The sequence below is a fragment of the Stegostoma tigrinum genome, chromosome 34, assembly GCF_030684315.1.
Source record: "Stegostoma tigrinum isolate sSteTig4 chromosome 34, sSteTig4.hap1, whole genome shotgun sequence".
Lineage (NCBI taxonomy): Eukaryota > Metazoa > Chordata > Chondrichthyes > Orectolobiformes > Stegostomatidae > Stegostoma > Stegostoma tigrinum.
The window spans coordinates 12,475,500-12,481,680 of NC_081387.1; the positions used below are offsets into that span (position 1 = coordinate 12,475,500).

Genomic DNA, 6,181 nt, shown 5'->3' on the forward strand with positions numbered 1-6,181 from the left:
ATTTTAAAATTACTGGTTATTATACAAACACTCATCTGTGGTTGCAATAAAATTGCTGGGCCTGCAGGAGTTGTTATAAAATTGCTGGGGGTTATATAAACACTGAGCTGGGTTGTTATAAATTTACTGGGGATTGTATAAACACCGGGCTGGGGAAGTCATTATAAAATTACTGGGGGTTACACAAACACTGGGTTGGACATAGGGGAGGGTTATGAACTCCCACTGCTGCAGCAACAGGAGCACAGGCGAATGGGCCATATGTAGGCTGTGCAGCTACCACTAGGCCCCAGTCTGAGTGCTGAAAGACCGAGTTCAGGGGCAGCCATGAGACAGGAGGAGTGGTGCTAGGGCCTTGGTCTCTGGAGCTGTACGAGCAGGAGAGCTCGAGGGGAACATGGTAAGGCGAGTGAGTGGAGGTAAGGCGAGGGAGGGAGACACAGGCAGGCAGCTGTACCAGGCGCGGAGGGACAGATGGTAATGTGATAGAAATAGTGGAGACCTGGAGAAAAGGGGAGTTGGTGATGATTGGGATATTTTATGATCAACTGGTATAGGCTCGAGGACCCAAAATAGATACTCCCAGTTCTGCATGTGTAGCAAACAGGAAAAACCCATCCTAAGGAAGTGTTACCCGGTTTAAAAAGTCATCGTTGATTTGTCACCACAGATGCTGCCAGACAGACCTGCTGAAATTTTCCAGCAATCTCTATTTTGGCTCAGGACAACCTCAGGCACTGTCGGTCAGCTCGTTGCGGCCATCTGGGCTGACCTCCAAGAAGACGGGTAAGAGCAGACAGACAGCATAGGAGTTCCCTACAGATACCCCACCTCTCAAACAGGTTAAATTAAATTTAGATTGATTGTCACATCTAGATAATGATATTGTGAAAAGTGAATTTTTCTGTGTTATATGTATATTGTTACCATGCTCCAGTGACAACTTGTAACACTGAATGTCATGCAAGATTTTCCCACAATTGACTTCATCTTCCTCTCACATTCTCGTTCCTCCTCTGCTGCTCCTCCAGTTGGTGGTTGACATCGGTCAGAGTCTATGTGACAGACCCTGGTCTCCAGGTTACAGACTTACACCATCGCCACTCATGTGACCGCTGCATGCGAACCTGAGCCTCTTGGGCCTGAGGGTGGGTGATTTCCTAACCTCTTGCTCCCCATCCTAGGCCCCTCCAGATGCAGTAGAGGAAGGGGAGGTTTTGAAGCTGGTGAAATCCACATTGATACCATTGGGCTGCAGCGTTGCCGAGCGGAATATGTGTTGATGTTCCTGCAACCTACGGGTGGCATCATTGCGCTCGGTTCGCAATAAACAACTGCACCCCCCCCCCCCACCCCCCGCCCCAGGCGCGAGCCATTTTAACACCCCCTCACATTCCCCAGACGACATGTCCATCCTGGGCCTCCTTCTGTGCCACAATGATGCCACCCGTAGGTTGCAGGAACAGCGACTGATATTCCGCTTGGGAACCCTGCAGCCCAATGGTATCAATGTGGATTTTACCAGCTTCAAAATCTCCCCTTCCACCACTGCATCCCAAAGCCAGCCCAGCTCATCCCCGCCTGCCTAATCTGTTCTTCATCTCACCTATCGCCTCCTCCCACCTCAAGTCGCACCTCCATTTCCTATACTAACCTCATCCCGTCCCCTTGACCTGTCCATCCTGCCTGGACTGACCTATCTCCTCCCTACCTCCCCACCCATACTCTCCTCTCCACCTATCTTCTCCTATCCATCTTCAGTCTGCCTCCCCCTCTCTCCCTATTTATTTCAGAATCCCGCCCCATCCCCCTTTTCTGATGAAGGGTCTAGGCCCGAAAAGTCTGCTGTTGTGCTCCTAAGATGCTGCTTGGCCTGCTGCGTTCATCCAGATCCACAATTGTTATCTCAGTCCACAGGATTTGATGGGCACTGTCCCAGATTGCGTGAAGTGGCAGGTAATGAAATTTCTGGAACCTTGTATCCTCTTTTGTAGGTATTGGAACATCCCTTTGAAATAAAATGACAGCTCTTTTGGACACTGGAGGCAACAGTGGACAACTGAAGGTCGTGCTGGGGAAACTGGCCAACTGAGCAGTGTGCTGGAAACTGGATCAGGCCATTCAGAGAGGTGTACAAATGGTTCCCTTGATTGGTTACGTTGAATACGTGTTAATGTCACAGCGGAACTGAGATATTAAACCAAAAGTTTGCAGCATTGACTTGGAACAAGCCACACACGTATGCGAGTCATTCACCTTGATTTATGGTTGTACAGGTGTTGTTGAGACCATACTATGTACTTGCAGGTGGAACAATCCGTCTGAGTTTCAGCCGACGAAGAGGAGGTTGGAAAAACACAGCAGACCAGGCAGCATCTGGAGGAAAAGAGCAGCCAATATTTTGGGCGTTACCCTTGTTCAGGACTGCTGTTGAGTTCTTTCTCTCCTCCAGATTCCCCCTGGCTTGCTGTGTTCTCCCAGCCTCCTGCTTGTCTACCTGTGATTCCAGCATTTGCAGTTTTTTTTGTCTCTACTGAGTTTCAATGGAACTGCTTTGGAGACAGGCGGGTTCCGAGGGTCAGCTCAGTCAATAGGGGAAATTGCAATGGCCAAGACTGTTTTCTGTAACACCCTTCGTGGGAATTCAATTAACATCGAGTAACTAAACAGAAGCCACTGTACTCAGAAATGACCTGGATAACTACTTTAGAAAACCCCACTCAAATCAGAGCTGGGGGCCGGCGGCTGCTGGAGAGTCTCACACTCTCCAGGGAGACCATCGGGAGCAAGAAACAGGAACATCTGGAGCAGCGAGAACAGGCTCAACTCCAGTTTGACCAGCTTCAATTGGGCTACTGTAAAGCTGTTTATCTATTGTCCGGCCCTCCTAGTGCTCCAATGCATGTAAATATAGTCTTGTGTGTGTAAGAGACACCTTAAGTTTGTTGGGATGTAGTCAAAGTCAAATGTTTTATTTGTTTGAGATAAAAAGGATTACAGATTCTGGAATCCAACTCAGACAAATAAGTTAAAAAATGAAAAAACTGTGCATGCTATAAATGAGGTGCAAACACAAATTTGCTGGAGAAGCTCAGCAGGTCAGGCAGCATCTGGAATGTAGAACCGAGCACAGTAAAGGCTCTTTGGCCCTCGATGTTTTGCTGACCTGTGAAACTGATCTGAAACCCATCTAACCTACACTATTCCATTATCCAATGACCATTTAAATGCCCTTAAACACTGGTGTGTCTACTACTGTTGCAGGCAGGGCATTCCACACTCTCACTACTCTCTGAGTAAAGAATGTACCTCTGACTTCTGTCCTATATCTGTCACCCCTCTATTTAAAGCCATGTCCCTTCGTGCTAGCCATCACAATCCGAGGAAAAAGGCTCTCACTGCCCACCCTATCTAATTCTCTGATCATCTGGTATGTCTCTATGAACCTTCTTCGCTCTAACAATTACAGGCTCAAGTCCCTTAGCCTTTCCTGATCAGACCTTCCCTCCATAGCAGGCAACATGCTGGTAAATCTCCTCTGCACCCTTTCCAATGCTTCCACATCTGTCCTCAAATGCAGCGACTGGAACTGTTGGCAATACTCCAAGTGCGGCCACACCAGAGTTTTGTACAGCTGCAACATGACCTCATGTCTCCGAAACTCAGTCCCTCTACCAATAAAACCTAACACACCATACGCCTTCTTAACAACCCATCGACCTGGGTGGCAGGGATCTCTGTCCATGGACACCCAGATCTCTCAGCTCATCCACACCACCAAGAATCTTACCATTAGCCCAGTACTCTGAGTTCCTGTTACTCCTTCCGAAGTGAATCACCTCACACTTTTCCGCATTAAACTCCATTTTCCACCTCTCAGCCCAGCTCTCAGGTTATCTATGTCCCTCTATAACCTGCTACCTCCTTCCACACTGTCCACACCTCCACCGACTTTCAACTCCACTGACTTTAGTGTCATCCGTAAATTTACTAACCCGTCCTTCTACGCCCTCATCCAGGTCATTTATAAAAATGGAAAACAGCAGTAGCCCCAAAACAGATCCTTGCGGTACACCACTAGTACCTGAACTCCAGGATGAACATTTCCTGTCAATCACCACCCTCTGTCTTCTTACAGATCGCCAATTTCTGATCCAAACTACAAAATCACCCTCAATCCCACGTCTCCGCATTCTCTGAAACAGCCTGCCGCGGGGAACCTTATCGAACGCTTTACTGAAATCCATTTACACCACATCAACCGCTTTACCCTCATCCACCTGTTTAGTCAGCTTCTCAAAGAACTCAAGAAGGTTTGTGAGGCACGACCTACCCTCCACACAACCGTGTTGGCTACCCCAATCAAGTGATTCCTTTCCAGATGATGATAACTCTTATCTCGTATAATCCTCTCCCAACACTGTACCCACAACCGAAGTAAGGCTCACACCTGGAGGAAAGGAGCAGTCAATGTTTCCGATATTACCCTTCGTAAGGTTACTCGATATGCTACTGTGTGGAATCAAACTGTATTTGTGACAACGCACATGCACAATTTTTTAATGAATACAGTCTAATTTTGAAATAAAAACATCACAAAACAAATTGAAAACCAGCGTGAGGTCATTTGGGAGATAGTAGGAACTGCAGATGTCGGAGAATCTGAGATAACAAGGTGCGGAGCTAGATGAACACAGCAGGCCAAGCAGCATCCTACGATGTTACACCTGGTTATCTGAGGTCATTTATGAACTGTGATGTTACTCGGGAATTTAAAAGGTAAGATGGTTTTCATAGAGTTGCGCTCGTATGTATCCAATCAGTGTTTCAACGATAATAAACTTGGGCTCGTGAAACACCATATATCATCGTTACTGTAAACGAGTAAATCAGACACACACCCAAACGCCACTTAAATCTTAAATCGCAGGCCTTTATTTTGGACACAGTGTGGTGAGAGCCTGGAGTGTGCAGCTAGAGGAGGTGGCGATTTCATCCAAATCTTGTCGAGAAATGTTTATATCTCCCTGGCACCCCTAAACCTTGAATGCGATTTCTCCTGGAGTCATGTATCAGACCGAAGAGAGATTTGCAAAGCTAAAGTTAAACAAAGGTTTAGACTCGTTCACAAAAGAAAGCAAACAAACTGCAGAGCTGGACGAACACAGCAGGCAGGCCAAGCAGCATCAGAGGAGCAGGAAAGCTGACGTTTCAGGCCTGGACCCTATACTTTGTTGTCTCGGATTCTCCAGCATCGGCAGGTCCTATTATCTCTGACACAAATAAAAGCTTCAGGGTTCACGAGGCAGGTTTAGAAGTTGTTTTATTCGCGTTCACAACAAATTCTGAAAAATGTTTTCAAAACAGAGCGGGGTTCGAACTTGCAGTTTATCTGGGGATTTCTTTCCGCGATTCAAGATGCAGCCTGAAGGCAACTGGGGGCGGAGCGTTTCCTTTTAAGGGATATATGCAAATAGTACTCGTTACAGCGATCTTGAGTATTATCCCAGGAAAACAAGGGCTTTGGAGATGTGCTGTGATCCACGTGTGGAATTGGGCTGCACTTCTGGTAGGGAAGGTTCGGTGGGTGATTTTGCGATGTTGGCAAACGGAGTGAATGTGAGTGTGAGAGGTAGCGGGTGTTGTGGGATGTGAGCGAGTGAGGGTTGCGAGCATACTTACCTGGCGGGGAGATACCATGATCAACAAGGTGGTTCTCCCAGGACGAGGCTAGCCCATTGCACTTCGGGTGTGCTGACGCCTGCGATGTCCCCAAATGCGGGATACTCGACTGCAAAATTTGTGGTAGTGGGGGACTGCGTTCGCGCTCTCCCCTGACTTGATATAAAAAGCAGATGTGTTTTTATTCCGAGCGGGGAATTGACTCTCTTTGTGCTGTAGGTTGGGCAGCGGTATTTTCTTTGCTGAGCGGACGTTTCTCTTGCGGCGTTGTCTGAACACTGTCTCTCGCTCTTCTGCAGTGGGGTTCACTTCAGTTTCTCCTCTTTTGTCTGGCAGTCTTTTCGGCCGGTCTCTTCGAAGCTTCTGTTGGGCTCTCACCCAATTCGACTACAGAGCGGGAGATCATATATTAACACGGACTTTAATGTTAACTATTAACTTCTTTCTATCTTTCTTTTTCTAATAACTTTGTTTCTTGGAATACTTTCTGTACCAAAGT

At 47.3% G+C, this 6,181-nt stretch overlaps 1 non-coding gene across 1 annotated transcript; it reads left to right on the forward strand.

Moving 5' to 3' along the window:
• The first annotated feature begins 5,674 nt into the window (after window positions 1-5,674).
• On the forward strand, window positions 5,675-5,837 carry LOC132206290 (U1 spliceosomal RNA). The gene has a single exon (XR_009442965.1). It is a non-coding gene; the product is annotated as a U1 spliceosomal RNA (small nuclear RNA).
• Window positions 5,838-6,181: the final 344 nt, after the last annotated feature.